This window comes from Chrysochloris asiatica, unplaced genomic scaffold (genome assembly GCF_000296735.1).
Source record: "Chrysochloris asiatica unplaced genomic scaffold, ChrAsi1.0 scaffold00073, whole genome shotgun sequence".
In the NCBI taxonomy this organism is placed as follows: domain Eukaryota; kingdom Metazoa; phylum Chordata; class Mammalia; order Afrosoricida; family Chrysochloridae; genus Chrysochloris; species Chrysochloris asiatica.
Window position 1 is genome coordinate 4,790,430 of NW_006408591.1, and position 17,568 is coordinate 4,807,997.

General features: G+C 39.6%; 1 pseudogene; it reads right to left on the reverse strand.

The window, feature by feature from the left end:
• Positions 1 to 17,176, reverse strand: part of LOC102828808 — a 29,171-nt pseudogene extending 11,995 nt beyond the window's left edge.
• Positions 17,177 to 17,568: the final 392 nt, after the last annotated feature.

The window sequence follows — 17,568 nt, forward strand, 5'->3', positions numbered from 1 at the left end:
AGGGTCTCTATGAGTCGGAACCGACTCCACGGCACATAGCAACAACAACATCAACACTCAAATTAAGATTATCAGATTTCAGAATTCAGGTTTTCAACTGCTTCAATATACTGTCTCCCAAGGGAATCCCAGATGTAAGCATCTTGCCCCAGATGTCCTCAGCTGTATGTAAATGAATGATAACCTCTTCTGGAGAGAAAAAAAGAAGTCATACAAAAACCCTGAAACTCTAAAGCCTTCTCTATTGATCCTTGTCTCAGCCTATTGATGTACCCTTATACCTTTATCTAATAGCTTGACTTCTGGTCAAATCTTGCAAATATGTTGATTGTGTTAACAGATATCCTCTGTCTTAGCTTCTGAGGTCTGGCCTACAGAAAAGTCCTCATTCAGTCCAAAGGCTCTCTGCAAAATTCTGTCTCTAAGAGTAGTTGTTTTTCTTACGTTATGAATATGCGTCTAAGCATTGACTTAGTGACTTATCTTGTTTTCTTTTTCAGGTTGTCTTTTGACTTCCCATATCCCTTTTTTAGATGTGTTTTATTTTATTTGTGTCTATTTATGTCTGTCTAAGGAACTGGGTCCAGGGTTTTTAGAGGTTTTTTTTTTTTTGCTGTCTAAAAGAGGATTCCAGATATCACACTTGGAGACGGACACATGATCACTATATTATTCATTAGTGGGAAATGTGTTGTAATTTAGGAGAAGAGATCTTTAACTCTGGTGCCTCCAAGGACTATAAAAGAAAAGAGTAGTCCTATAAGTTGAGAGTGTTCTTATTCCTTATGGAAGATGAGATATGAAAATAAATCTTACTGTATTTTCATGGAAATGCTAGTTTCACATATTTACATTGGTACTATGTTTTAGTTTGAAACCTATGTAATCTTTCTGTTTTGAATATTAACATTTTACATCTACATCTGCCTGCAAACCAGAAAGCTAATATCCAAGGATCATACTCTTTTTCTTACTAACAAAGTAAGAATAGAGAGACATTATGGAGTCAGACCTTGGGGTAGGGTTAATTGTGGACAAAGCTGAATCAGCAGAGTTAAGATGGGAATACATTTGGATATGCATTTGTGGAGATTTCTGTCACAGTAACATTTTCAAGCATCTCCTGAGATATATAATACTGGGTAAAAGTAAAGCCAAAATGTCTGGCCCTTCTTCTAATACTTGTAGGCTGAGATGTCAGAAATTGACAGTCAATGGCATCATGCAGAATACCTTGCTGTAATGGATTAAATTATGTCCCCAAAAACATTTTGTAGAATTTCCAACTCCTATACCTGGACTCTGACCCTATTTGGAAATACGGGCCTTTATTTGCTATTTGAATGAAGTTATAGTAGAGTTGGGTGGCTCCTTAACCTAATCCCTTCTGAGTGATGTCATAAAAAAAGCAGAATAGACACACACACAGGAGGAGATTTCATGTAATGATGGAGGCAGATACATTTCTATAAGCAGCAAAGGAATGCTAACTTTTTGCTGCTGCTGCCCTCCAAAACTAAGAGGAATCCACAGAAGCAATCAATATGGCTAAAACCCTGATGTGAACTTTTAGCCTCCAGAACTGTGAGAAAGTACATTTCTGCTATTTAAAGCCACACACTTGTTATATATATATATATATATATATATATATATATATATATATACTAGCACTAGGAAACTAAGACATTTGCCTTGTACATTGTAGAATGCTTTAGAATTTACCCTTTACTGGCACATGTATTTTTTTGTTACCTGATCATGTAAAATGATTAACACAAAGAACAGGACCTGGATTACAAATTTGTTGACTTCAAATTCTAATGTTTTGTTCATCAAGGTTGATTCAGCATTATTTAATTTTTTAAATATCTCATTAAAACACTTTATCCTTTCATTACTGGATTTCAGTGCCCCTTCAGATTAGCCCTCCTCATTTGGCCTTGTCCTTGCCTGCTGACCAGTCCTGCATGCCCTATGTGAGTATTCATAGTCCTCACAGTTGTCGAAATTCTCCCCACTAAGTGGATGGAGAGTGCAGGATCAGTTACCTTCCACAGTCAGGTGGATTTACATGGGTTTCTGTTTAACTTTCTTTCCTGCTTGCTCAGTATGACTTGGTGTTATTTCAGTGGTTGGTTTAAAGATTACCCTTAAGTCTTGCACAGTCCCCACTTGCGGTATGGTGCAAACTGCAAATTTCCATTTCTACCATTTGACTTTTGTAACATTGCCATACATTTTACTACTATGTTTGTTATAAATCCTGTAATATTGTTCTTATTTTTGTTTGAACAGTCAATTACCTTTAACGAACTAAAAGGATGTTTTCAAACACACCTTGTCATTCAGGACTTGGCTTAAGATACCTCTTGGATGCTCTGACTTTCATCTTTGTCAAGTTTGGATTACGGAAACTTCTATGGGTTAAACTTCCAGATAGTAGCTTAGCTCCCATCACAATGAGTCATGATGAGTTATTTCCTTGACATTATGTTCTGCTGGACCATTTGAGAAATGTCTAGTTTGCTATGGTAATATCAACACATGCACATAGTTCATGTTCTATAAGTACTTGCTGAGGTGAACTGAATTCCAGCACTTATATTGTCAAAACTGTGAGAACAGCAAAAGGCAAAACTTTTAGATCAAGACTCCAAGTGTGGATGTAATGGGTGTTTTCAAAGAAGGACAATTCCTGGCACTGTCATCTTGAAAAACGTATTATAGATACTCAAGAGGAACTCAAAAGTTCTGCATCACACACACTGCCACTCTGTTTTGGGAAGTGATCCTGTGTCAGCTGAAGGACATTTCTGCTCATTTAATTTAAAGCTGGTGAAGAAATAAGTGATCTCCAAAGGTCTCTGAATACACTGAACCTTTCTGATGCTCTCTCACCAATGCCCACAACCATACTGAAGAGGGCACGTGTGTTCAAGAAGAGGGCATATGTGCCCCTGACTCTAGGCAGAAGCTGAGATTCTGTGCAAAAGCTGAGTCTGTTCCCAAAACCAGTTATCCTCTGCCAGACAGATAATTGTGATGATGAGGTTGGCAGAAGGGCCAGATGATGTCTCATCTTCCCAGATGGAAAAGGAGCAGACATTAAGTGAAGATAAACAATGAAAAGGTCCATTTAAAACCCATAACCTGGGTAATTCAAAATTGGAAATGGGACTTAGGGCCTAGCTCCCATTTGAAAATTTATAAATTTCACTCTGTTTCTGTGAGATTCTCCACTGAGGCCAGAATATCCAGATCTGGCTGGACTCCCAGGTGCAATGCAGAGTCCATCTGTTTGGTCACTGTCTGATGCAGGCTTGGAGAATAACTTGTGAAGGTGGGATGGATTCCAGTTCCATTTGAATTTACTAAAAACATTGTAAATGTGGTTGCATGTCCTGCACTCAATGAGCCCCAGGAGTTGAAGGTTCTCACTTTGGATTCCTGCTAATGTTTCCAGTCTATACCCAACAGTGGTTATAGGGATACACCCTGATGCAAGGATGAGAAATCTGGCTTAGCCCAATTTCTGCTTAGACACATTGCTGTTCAGTTGAATTCCAGTTTATTGTTCACTGTTGTTGTTAAGTGCCATCAAATCAGTTCTGACTCATAGCAACCTTATATAGGGTTTCTGAGAACAGCTGGTGGGTTTGAACTGCATACCTTGCAGTTAGCAGTTTAGTGCTTATTTTACAGGGCCACACCAGGGCTTCATAGAGAAGAGTATGAGCTACACCACAGGGTTTCCTAGACCTTAATTTTTCAGAAGCTGACTTTTACATCTTCCTCCGTGGAGTGGCTGATAGATTTGATCTACTAACCTTTAACAGTTGGCCATTCAACCACTACTCCAACAGAACTTTTTGGTCTGGCTAAAGACCTACTTTCATTAAATCAATTCCATCTCATAGTGACCCTGTATAGGATTTCCAAAGTTTCAAATCCTTATGGGAGAAAAAAGCTTCATTTTTTTCCTGCAGAGTGGCTGGTAGGTTTGAAGTAGTAGGTATTTTATAAATATATGTTTAATGATAATGCTGTTGTTCTTGTTGCTAAATGCTGTCAAGTTGGTTCTGACTCACAGTGACCCAGTATAGGGTTTCTGAGGAGCAGCTAGGTTTGAACTGGTGACTTTGTGGTTAGTAGTCCAGTGCTTTTCATACAGAGCTACATGGTGTTATTGTTGTGGTTAGGTGCCATCAAGTCAGCACTGACTCATAGCAATCTTATGCACAGCAGAATGAAACACTGCCCGATCCTGGGCAACCTCACTACTGTTGCTACACTTGAGTCCATTGATGTTGCCACCTGGCCAATCCATCTCGCTGGGGGTCTTCCTCTTTTACTCTGACCCACCACTTTATCCTGCTCTAGTGACTGGTCCCGCCTGACAATATGTCCAAAGTATGAGAGACGAAGTTTGGCCATCTTGGCCTCTAAGGATCACTCTGGCTGCACTTCTTCCAAAATGGATCTGTTGGTTCTTTTGGCAGCCCATGGCACTTTCAATATTCTCCTCCAACACCATAACTCAAAGGCAACAATTCTTCTACGGTCTTCCTTATTCGCTGTTCAGCTTTCGCATGCATATGAGGTTATTGAAAATACTATGGTTTGGGTCAGGCTCATCTTAGTCCTCAAGCTAACATCTTTGCTCTTCAACACTTTGAAAAGGTCTTGTGCAGCAGATTTGCCTAATGCAATATGTCATTTGATTTCTTGACTGCTGCTTCCATGAGTGTTGATAGTTGATCCAAGAAGAATGAAGTCCTTGACAACTTTAATCTTTTCTCTATTGATAAGAATGTTATTTATTGGTCCAGTGGTGAGGATTTTTGTTTTCTTGACATTGAGATATAATCCATACCAAAGGCTGTACTCTTTGATCTTCATCAGTAAATGTTTTAAGTCCTCTTCACTTTCAGCAAGCAAGGTTGTATCATCTGCATATTGCAGGTTGTTATTGAGTCTTCCTTCAATCCTGATGCCATGTTTTTCGTCATATAACCCAGCTTTTCCGATGATTTGCTCAGCATACAGGTTGAATAAGTATCGTGAAAGAATACAACCTTGTCACACACCTTTCTTAATTTTAAACCTTTCAGTGGTTTAATTTTAAACAGAGCCACATAGTAGATTTTGTTTCCTTTATTCTCCCCACTTTGTTATAAGCTGGACTCCAGAGCAGCAAAACCAGTGAAACATAGAGAAAGAGATAGAGAGAGATTGATAGGTAGAGAGAAATAGAGAAATGGAGAGATATAGAGCTATTGTTAGGTGCCATCAAGTCAGTACCAACTCGTAGCTGCCTTAAGCATAACAGAACAAAACATTACTGGTCCTATGCTAATCTCACAATTGTTGTTGCCTCTGTGCCAATCCATTTAATTGGGGTCTTCCTCTTTATTTGGTGACCCTTCAATTTACTAAGTACTATGTCCTTCTCCACGGATTGTTCTCTCCTGATAGCACGTCTTTAGTATGAGAGATGTAGTTTGGCCATCCTGGCTTCTAAGGAGCATTCTGCCTATAATTCTCTCAACACAAATTTATTTGTTCTTCTGGAAGTTCATGGTACTTTTAATATTCTCCTTAAATACCTAAACTCCAGAATGTGAGTGGAATAAAGCTTTCAGTACTGAGAGATAGAAATAGAGAGGGAAAAAAAAAAGAGAGAGAGAGAGATAAAGAGAAAGAGCTACAGAGAGAAAATGAAAGGTTTATCTCAAGAAAATGGCTCACACAGTTGTAGAGGCTGGCTACTTTCAAGTCTGTGGGTCAGATATCAGGCTGGTGTCCTCTTCTGATTCACGTAGCTCCTGGAGCTGATGAAGCCAAGATTTTCAGGTCAGGTTGTAGTAGCTTATGGTTGAAGAGGTCAATTAATATAAGGTTGGCAGGTAAGATGTCAAGCTGCTGGCAAAGCCCAGAATCATCAGGCTGTTGGCTCAAGTCCAAAGAACCACAGATCAAATAATGAACCAGATGCAGGATCCAGACCTAGAAAAAAGTAAGCAAGTTTTTCCAGAGTGTCCACATAGATTGGAAGTAGACCACATCTCTAAGGAAACATTTAATTGACAGACTGTTCACAGAAGATTTCATCATGGAAGTAATTACAGTATATTATATGTCATCCTGGAGATGATTACATCTTAACTGCTAAGCTATTGAAAATCCTAGCCCAATAAAGTTGATACACAACCTTAACTAGCACATATATATATTCATAGTGTGTTGTTTATGTGTCAGGCACTGTTCTAGCAGCTAGGATTATTACTGTAAACAAGTGATCTTGTTATTGTTATTAAGTGCCATCAAGTTAGTTGCAACTAATACTGACCTTACATAGGATTTCTGAGAGGTGGCTGATGAATTTGAACCACCATCCTAGTGATTCAAACCAACCTAGTGGTCAAGTGCTTGTCTTACAGCCCCATACCAGGACCACTTATGCACCTTAAATTCTATTTTAAAAAAAGGAACAAGAAATCATTGACATTGAGTCAATTCCAAATCATGGTGACCTTAAGTGTTGTAGAGTAGAACCACTCCATAGGGTTTTCTTGGTTCTTACCTTTATAGAAGCGCATAGCCAAGTCTTTCTTCTACGGTGCCATTGGGTAGGTTTGGACCTCTAAGTTTTTGGTTAGTAGTCAAGACCAAACCATTTGTATTACCCACAGACATTAAAAGAGATATTAATAATAAGCAAGTAAACAAATAACAACATATTTTCAGACAGTGATAAGTACTATGAAAGATAAATGCAACAGGGTAATAGTAACAGAATGGAGCGATATTTTCTATTGGATGTACAGAGAACATTTGTCTATGGGAGAGACTTTGGAAGCGAGGGCTCAATAAGTAAGAATGAATTTGCCATGAAAGGATCTCAGGGGAAAGTATTTCAGGTAGAGGAGCATTCTAAGGTAAAGGACCCAAATGTATCAGACTTGTTTGTGGAATAAAAGAACAATGGTATCTCTAAAGCCAGATGCATCATGGAAGAGATAGTGCAGACAAGAGGTTGGAGAATAAAACAGATGGTGGATCATGCAGACCATGCAGAATATGACTTTAATTAATTATTGCCTTTTACCAAGACAGTAATCTCATTATATAAGTGCTATTTCGTAGTGGTTATGAGTTGGGCTGCTAACCTCAGGGTCAGCAGTTCGAAACTACCAGCTTCTGTGCAGGAGAAAGATGAGGTTTTCTGCTCCTGTAAAGATTTATAGCCTCAGAAATGCTGTACAGGGTCGCTATGAGTCAGAACAGACTCCATGGCACATAACCACCTCCACCACCATTTGTATTCCCACTTGTAGAAGATAAAAATAGGATTTAGAGAGATGAGGTTGGTTGGCTAAAGCCACATCAGTGGTATGTGGCAAAGTCCGGAGTCGAACCTATGTAGTTTATCTCCAGAGCCTGCCCAACTAATCACAGCATAAATCCAGACATTATCAATGATGACACCTTAAAATCATTACTCCTTCTCACTTCTCCAGGCACCCACTGACCCATATTTCCATCCCCAATAAAGAATACTGGTTAAGGGAATACCTGGGGGATTCATAGGTAAACAAGCCCAACTTAAATCTCCTGCTCCACCTTGACTGGAGATGTGATCTGTGGGAAATGAACTTATTTCTTAGGACCTTGTTTTTCTCATCCATAAAATGACATTAGTAACAGTGATTTCCTCCCACTTCTTGAGGTGTTGTGAGAATAAAGTGAGATCATACCTGCACATACGTTCTCAATAAATTCTTTAAAAGGCAAACCAAACACTCATGTCATGTAATCTTATACACACAACCTATCTGTTCTTTCTTGCCTTTTCCACAACCATCATTTGGAATGCAGACCATACTATTGCCTGTTTCCCCTCCCAAGTCATACTATCTGGAGATGGAGTTCTGGAAATTTCATTTTCACACATTCCACTAGTGATTCTGATGCAAATCAGAGCTTATGAACTACTGAAGTAAATCGTAAACCAAGACACAAAAGGATCTTTATTACTCTTAAATTTTGAAAATTTCAGCTGTATTTGAAAGTATATCACATGGTTAGGGTTATGTAGAACTTTGCAGACAGGGATAAGTACTATGAAAAGATAAACAGAACAGGATAATATAATAGAAACGGGATGGAGAGATACTTTCTATTGGATGTAGAAGGAACAATTGTCTATGGGAGAAACTTTTGAAGAGAGCTCAATGAATAAGAAAGACTTTGGCATGAAAAGATGCTGAGGAAAAGTATTTCTGATATTCCCATTTTTATAATATTCCTGGCAGTTTTTGTAGAACTAGAATACCACCTGGATTACATCTATTATCTATGTTCCTCTACCTTTATAATGTTCTTGTGTGAATTATGTGCAAAGATTAATGTCCAAATGAGCCCGAGGATTCTTTAGAAATCCAAGTCAAATCAAGACACCTGTGGTAGGATGAATAATGACTCACCAAATATGTCCACATTTTATTCCTTAGAATTTATAAATGTTACTTTAAATGGTGAAAGGAGCCCTGGTGGTACAGTGGTTGCATGTTCAGCTGCTAACTGAAAGGACAGGAACTACCATCCTCTCTGAAAGACGTTTCAGGGTGCTTCTGAAAAGATTTACAGCCTTGGAAAGCCTCTAGGGCAGCTCTATTATGTCCTCTGAGTAGAACTATGCATTGGATTCAACTTGAATACAATGGGTTTGGGTTTTGAGGTTACGGCACAGGAACTTTTGCAACTTTCAGTAAGGTTTTTGAGATGGGTACTATTATCCTAGCTAGCTATGTGGACCTGATGTAATCACAAGGGTCCATATAAGATGATAGGAGGAAGAGTCAGATTCAGAGGAAGTAACATGATAATGGAAGAGATTGAAATGGTATTTGTGAAGATTGAGGAAGGAGCCATGATTCAAGGAATATAGCTGGCCATTAAAAACTACAAAAGGAAACGAAACAATTTTTCCTGATTTTAGATCTCTGACATCCAGACTTGTAATAGAATAAATATATGGCCTTTCAAGCCACCAAATTTGGGACAGTTTGTTATAACAGCAGTAAGAAACCTGTACAGCACTCCTCAATTCTCTCTCACCCGAAGTCATCAGAATGACTTCCAAGACCTCCCACCTACCATCTGTTACCTGTTACCATCTGTTACCAGTCACTTACCTCATAACTTTGACCTCCTTCACTATCACATTTTCCTTTTCTCAGTCTGCTCTAACATCTTTTGTATTCTTGCTGCTTCTCAGGCATCACAAACATGTTGCTTGCTCTTCGCATATCTATCCCAAATAGTCACATGACACAGTTCCTCAGGTCTTTCTCTAGTGTCACCTTCACAGTGAGGGCTTTCCCAACCCTTCTACTTGAAATAACAACACAGAGTCTTTTCACCTCTTCATTCTGTGTGAAACTTGCCAATCTTAGTATTTCCATCTGGCAAACTCTTTTTTTTTTTAATTTCTGGATTTTTTTTTTGTTTCATTTTTATTTTGTTGTTGTAGCTGTTGTTTAGTATTGTTTCTTTCTGAGGTGACTGTATTCTTTTCATGTTTATTTAGATAGATTTCAAGGTATTACAATTTATAGGAACTATGAAGTAAAATAAAAAGTTGACATACTTGGGGGATGTCCATATATTTGACATATTCCCATAGGCATTCCCACAGAGTTTAGTACAAATGGCTCACCCCCTGTTTTTGTTGGGTCTTTCCATTTTGTTCCATTTATGTGTCATGCCCCTAAGTCTGGAAGCATAAAGCATATTTTTGACTCCTCAGGATGCCTGTTCCGAAGGCCAGGAAGTCAGGGATCCTGTGGCTAGGGTGTAAATGCCCAGATCAAAGTTAATTCTCTCATGTTATCCTAAATCAAAAAGGCCCAAATGTGTCTCAAGTCAACATGGCCCTTTTGGATGCTTCTCCAAACAGAAACAGAAAGTGGCCCACATGCTCTGGTACATTTGGCAAACTCTTGTTAAGTGCTGTTGAGTTGGTTCTGAAATATTATGACCGTGTATAAGGTTTCCAAGGAAGAGCTGGAGGGTTTGAACTGCTGATCTTGTGGCTCATAGTCTAGTGCAAATTCTGAAGCACCACACCAGGACTCTAACTCTAGGTTTCACTTGTTTATTCACTAAACTATAAGGAGTCTCTGAGTGATGCAAACAATTAACATACTTGGCTATTAACCACAATATTGGAGATTTGTATCTACCCAGAGACACTTTATAAGGAATGTCTGGAGTTACACTACTTCAGAAAATTAGTCATTAAAAACCCTATGGAACACAGTTCTATTCTCACACACATGGGGTTGTTATGAACTGGAAATAGCTCAATAGCAGCTGTTTTCCTTCTTTTAAGATTTTACCTTTTTTTTTCATATATATATATACACTATTGTGTACCTACAATGATAACTGGAACATAGTTGTTGTTGCTACGTAAGTGCTGTTGAGTCAGTTCCAACTAATAATGACACTGAATAGAGTTTCTGAAGAGTGACTGATGGGTCTGAACTGCCAGCCTTTTGGTTGGCAGTCCAGTGCTTATCCTGCAGCACCACACCAGGACTCCTGACTTATAATGGTTGTTGATGTTTTTCAGTGCCATCAAGATCGTTCAGACTTATAGCTACTCTGTATAGAGTTTCTGAGGAGTGTCTGGTGAGCTTGAACTGCTGACCTTGCAGTTCAATCTGACCTTTCAGTCCAATGCATAAACCCACAGCACCACAACAGTACTTCACATAGTAGGTGCTCAAATATGTATCTAAATTGGAAGAATCAGTGAAGGAGACACAAAGATTAACACGATTTGGCATGAAGGTAAATAAAGTGATGACAAGGTTCTAAGAAGAACCCTGACTCAGCTAAGTGAGTATATTATGAAGTTTTAATAACAAAAGAGGCAGCTGACAAGTCGTGCCAAGGACAATCCCTGATTTTACTTACTAATCATTCTGCACACCGTGCAATGGAAGGCATAGAGAGAAGAGCAGAAGATGGGTACAATCTTTAGTGCAGCGGTCCTATTCATTAATAGGTATGGCACAATCAATTCTTAATCTCTAGCAAATTATATTCACAATTTGCCTTCCCTTTTTTAGAGGCCCTGGAAAGGGAGTAGACAGCAAAAGGCTCACAAACAGGGAGAGGGTTAAAATTTCTTCCTCCATATAGGATTTTTAAAAATTGCATCAGAAAGTATCAAGGAAATTATTTAATGGCAAACCCATAAATTTCCAGACCTTCCCTCAATGACAAATGATGATCCATGAGCAACGTTTGGCTTCTTTTTCATCATACAAATGTGTTCTATGCAAATTAAAAGCTCCTCAGCAGTCATCCATTAGTGATAGCATGATGTACTACACTACACATGTGCATACCATACTGTGCAAATACAAGGGAAATTGACACCTTTGGCACACAAGCTGTGGATAGGATTTAAAGAAAAAGGTTGGCCATAGCACCTGCAGGGACAGCAAAGTTTTAGCTCATCCATCAATTCTAACCGAGCTGCCTGAAGCTCTGAAGCCTCCTTTAGATTCAGGAGGAGAAAGCACAGTTGTGCTGAATTAATGATACCTGCCTTGGGCATTGAGTCCTTGGCTTGTAGGGATCGTTAATGAGCTCAGCTGCAAAGCAAAAGTTTGGAGGTTCGAGGCCCCTCTGAGGCCACTTTTGAAAAAAATCAGTCGTTGAAATCCTGTGGATCTGAGTTCTACTCTAACACACATGGATCTCCATGAATCAGAAGCAACTTGACAGCAACTGGTAGGCTTGAACATAGGAAAGTTACATGTGTAACAATCCTCTTTTTCAGTAAGAGAAGACATTTTAGAGATTAAGATTAATGATATAAACTCTAGTGGGAAACCAAGGTGAATGTAATTTATGTATGTTATCCTTCTGTGAGATTTTTTTATATTTTTTATCCTTCTATGAGTCCTGTTGTGGCACTGCAAGTTAATGTGCTGGACTGAAAAATCAATTTGAACCTCAAAGTCAGCAGTTCAAGCTCACCAGCTGCTCTTTGGAAACCCTATATAGAGTCGCTATGGGTCGGAACCAACTTGATGGTACTTAACAACAACAAAAATGAGTTGCTACCCTTGCATGATACCCAACTTTAATAATAAAGAAAGAAAGTGAGAAAGAGGCTAAAGGATATGGTCGAGTTTGCACAGCTAACGTTATAAAAGCAAAAATTTCCAAGATTCACAGTAACATCATAAATGATCATGCGTGAAATATTAAAGGACAGGTACTTATGGAACAGTGTTTAAATGTGTGGCAGTATGCATGAGTGAGCAAAAACCTAGTCTACCATTTCTCTACACATGGGCTATTTATCTGAAAATTGGCTTGAGGACTCCTAGTGTGGCACTGTAGGATCAGCACTGGACTGTGAACTACATGTTTGGCAGTTAAAACCCACAAGCTGCTCCTTAGAAACCCTGTACATGTAGCTATGAGTTGGAATCAACTCAAAGGCACTTAACAACAACAACAAACAGTCTCCTAATCATGACCATGTGTTCACATTAGAACTGTTCCATAGGTTTTTCAAGGCTATGTCTTTTTGGGAGTACATTTTCAGGTCTGTCTACCGAGGCACCTATTAGTAGGTTTGAACAACCAACCTTTGGGTAGTAGCCAAGTGCTTAGCCATGTGCACCACTGAGAGAATCAGAATAAACTCAATGGCAATTAATACCAAAAATAAGAAGTCACCAAATATGTGACATAAAATAAGAGAAAACACAGGAAAAAAGATTCAGGAACAAAGACAAACCCCTGCCAAAAATGATACCAAATCATCCTTCCCACAGCACTCTCAACTCACGCTGTGTTTAACGATTCATTGCAGTGGCCACACAGAATTAAAAAACCATAATCACAGTTATGGGGCTTATTAGGGTAGTTGTTAGGTACTGTCAAATCGATTCCAACCCATGTTGACCCAATAACAGAATGAAACACTGCCCAGACCTGTTTCATCCTCACAATTGCTGCTGCATTTGAGCCCTTTGCTGCTGTCACTGTGCCAATCCATGTCATTGGGGGGTCTCTCTCTTTTTTGCTGACTCTTAACTTTACTAAGCATGATGTCCTTCTACAGGGACTGCTCCCTTCTGATAATATGTCTGAAGTATGTGAGACAAAGTCCAGCCAATTTGGCTTCTAAGGAGCATTCTGATCATACTTCTTTCAACACAGATTTGTTTGTTCTTCTGGACATCCATTGTTGTCAGGTGCCATCGAGTCGGAACTGACTCATAGCGACCCCATGCACAGCAGAACGAAACAATGTTCGATCCTGGGCCAACCTCACTACCGCTGCCACACTTGAGTCCATCAATGATGCCACCTGGCTGATCCATCTCATTGGGGGTCTTCCTCTTTTTCTCTGACCCTCCACCCTACCCAGCATGACATCCTTCTCCAGCGATTGTTTCCTCCGGACAATATGTCCAAAGTAGGAGAGACGAAGCTTAGCCATCCTGGCCTCCAAGGAGCACTCTGGCTGCACTTCTTCCAAAACAGATCTATTGGTTCTTTTGGCAGTCCATGGCATTTTCAGTATTCTCCTCCAACACCACAACTCAAAGGCATCAATTCTTCTACGATCCTCCTTATTCACTGTCCAGCTTTCGCATCCATATGAGGCTATTGAAAACACAATGGCCTGGGTCAGGTGCACCCTAGTCCTCAAGCTGACATCTCTGCTCTTCAACACTTTAAAAAGTTCCTGTGCAGCAGATTTGCCCAGTCCAATACGTCGTCTGATCTCTTGACTGCTACTTCCGCGAGTGTTGATAGTTGATCCAAGAAGAATGAAGTCCTTGACAACTTCAATCTTTTCTCCATTGATAAGAATGTTGTTTATTGGTCCAGTGGTGAGGATTTTTGTTTTCTTGACATTGAGATGTAATCCATATCGAAGGCTGTGCTCTTTAATCTTCATAAGTAAATGTTTCAAGTCCTCTTCACTTTCAGCGATCAAGGTTGTATCATCTGCATATTGCAGGTTGTTAATCCAATCCTGATGCCACGTTTTTCTTCATAGAACCCAGCTTCTCGTATTATTTGCTCATCATACAGGTTGAATAAATATGGTGAAAGAATACAACCCTGTCTCACACCTTTCCCAATTCTGGACATCCATAGTGCCTCTAATATTCTTCTTCAATACCATAACTCAAATGCATTAATTCTTCTATGGTCTTCCTTATTCATTGCCCAACTTTCACATATAAATGTGATGTTACTGAAAATATCATGGCTTGGATCAGGCACACTTTAGTCCCCAGACTGACTTCCTTGCTCTTGAACACTTTAATGAGGTCTTGTGCAGCAGATTTGACTGAATGCAAAATGTTGTTTGATTTCTTGAGTGCTGCTGCTATGAGTGTTGATGATGGATCCAAGCAAAATGAAGGTTTTGACAACTTCAATCTTTTCTCCATTTATCATGATGTTATTTACTGCTTCAGTGGTGACAATTTTTGTTTACTTTGTACTAAAGTACAATCCATACTGAAAACTGTGGTCTTTGATCTTCATCAGTAAGTATTTTAATGGGTTAGAATTCAAGGTCAGAAGTGCTCAGGGCTCGGTTATTCTAGTCAGTACAGCCTCTCCTCAGTGATGCCAGCAGGCAGGCTTCTCTCTGCCTGCCCAATGTTACAAACCTCTATTAGGATTGCTGGTAATGCCCCCAGGGTACACTATGCCACCATAAGCCTCAGCCTATAGTGAAGAAACTCAGCTCTAGCTCCATGGGTCAGGAAACCTAGCTCTCCCATGTAAGTGTATTTAGTCATTCCCCCACCCTGCAAGCAAGCCACCTGCCCAAAGTCAGTTTGCTTTGCTTGCTCCATAGACTGGGCAGTGCACCACTCTTTCTCATGTTCTGGCTTTTGGTTCTGCTGCTATATCTTTTCTGACACTCCTCCAGTGCCACAGCTTTCTGTCCTTGGGCTGAGGAGGTTCAATGTGCAGGGAACTTAAAGTCCAAAGGACATGCTCCATTCATGGATCTTCTTTTCTGATGATAGTAAGATCCCCTTCCTGCTTCTGAGACAGCTCATATTATACACACATTAGAGTTCCAAGTTTTCACAATCATAATTAACTCTGTGTTTAACAATTGAAATCCATCCTATCAGCATCATCTACCACCTTCTCTTACTCAGACCTAACAGAGCTAAAACACTGTTTGGTGGGGGTTACAAGAAGAACCACATGGAGTAACTCATTGCACTGCAGTATTTCTGTTTCTCATTTTCTCCATCATTGTAGTGGACTGCCCAATACTTTCTGCTATTGACATTGGCTTTGGACCAGCCTTCCTTTAAACACCTGCTGGTCATGTTACATATATGGGTTTGACTTGTAGCAACTGAGGATTTTCAAAATATGTCTATAGAGAAGACGGACCAGAGCTTAAGTGACATTTGCACAGTTTCTTGTCCTGCCTCAGATCACATTTCTTGGAGAGTGAGGTTCCCAGAAATGTCCCATAAATGCACCTGGTAATAACCTTCCATCTCTCATCAGCCTCTAGGTTTTCTCCTACACCTACTCATGTGATCTATCTGGATTTTTACCTCTTTTGGTCTCTCATGTGTTTTAATATCATCCTCCCCCATTGTCTTACTGCTCTAAAATTATCTTGTGGAAACTTCTGGCAGCTGGTCCCATACAATGTTGTTGCTGGTAGTTGCAGAGTTTAATATATATATATATATATAACTTTTTATTGTGAATCCAGTGAAAGTTTAAAGGGACGATCATCAGTTTTGCTTTCAACAAACCATACACGGTGTTTCATATCAATCATTTCAATCCCCTCAATGTAGCATCACTGTCCCCATTCCTCATCAGTTTTGCTTTCAACAAACCATACACGGTGTTTCATATCAATCATTTCAATCCCCTCAATGTAGCATCACTGTCCCCATTCCTCATCAGTTTTGCTTTCAACAAACCATACACGGTGTTTCATATCAATCATTTCAATCCCCTCAATGTAGCATCACTGTCCCCATTCCTCTTGTGCTTCTTGTTTCTATTTCTCCTTCTTTCCCAACACTTCTGAATTTTGTCCTCAAGTAAATGTTGCCCTTTAGATCTGGTTGATACTTTTATAGAGTACAGACCTCACTAATGTTGTTGTTCCCCTTATAGACTTATCTGCTGCTTGACTGAAAATTGAACTATGGGAGTCAGTTCTGTTCCAGACTTGAACAGATCAAGGGCCACAGTCTTGGGGTCCCACCAGTCTCTATCTGACCAGTAATCCTGGTCTTTTTTATGTTTTTGAATTTTATTCCACATTTTCTCCCTCTTTATCCAGGACTTTTGAATTGTAATCATTTTCAGAATAGTTGGTAGTGGTAGTTGGGCACCATCTAGTTCTTCTAGTCTCAGGGTCATAGAGACTGGTGTTTGTCCATTGGACTAATGATTTCCAAGTATTTTCAATGTTAGTCACTCTTGTTTATTCTGATAGGGACAGACCAATAATGGCATGTCATGACTGCTTACGAGCGTTTAAGGTCCCAAACTCTACTCACCAAAGTAAGATGTAGAACATTGTCTTTGTGGACTCTGTTATCCCAGTTGACCATGGTGTCCCCTGAGATTATGGTTTTGAGCCTTGAGGCTCAGCAATTCATTCCCTCAAGGTGTTTGGTAAAGTGTAAGACATTTTCACCATTTTGCCTCCTATATGCTCCACCACTTTCATAGGTGTCAAGCCCTTATATATTTCTAGGTAAATTCCCACTCTCCTTCCCATACCTGTTCAGCCTGTGAACCGTTCCATGTATCTACCCACAAAACATTGTTGTTGTAGTATTGTGTATATAACAGATTTTTTATATTTATTTTTATCTCTATCCCCTTTAAGCCCTGCATTCCTCCCTCTGTTCATCTTTCTTCTGCCAATGTCCATCTTATTGTATATTGACTTCCCCTTCACCCAAGGTAACACATGCCTACCATTTAGCTGATCAATTACTTCTACCTCCATCCTGTTGGGGACATACGCAAGTACTGAGACGTTGTGGCCCTGTGACAACATGGATGAAAATCCAACCCCAGGGCCCTTCTCAGGATAGCGAGCCATGGACCCAGAGGGCCAAGGAAGTGACCTCCTGACATCCCAGGTTCATTGGTTTTTGCGAACTCACTGGTTGGCTACCTCTGTATAATTTTCTTTGGTTCTAATATTGTTCATTCTATGCTTCTAACTCCAGTAATTGTAGCTTCTGAGAAAATGGTTTCTTTTACAATGCCTCTCTTAATGCCTCCACTGTGTTGGCAGTGAGTGGAGTCCTAGGAACAAATCTTTCTGAGGAACAAGCGATAGCCACCTGGGATGAAAGTCAGAACTGCTCCTTATTTGATTATTCAGTTATGTTTGATATCCATGAACAATAATGGGTTTGAAACCCCTTTTTAGAGCCGAGGCAGTAAAAGTTTCCTCAGATAATTCAGAAAGGCCAGGAACAGGTATAT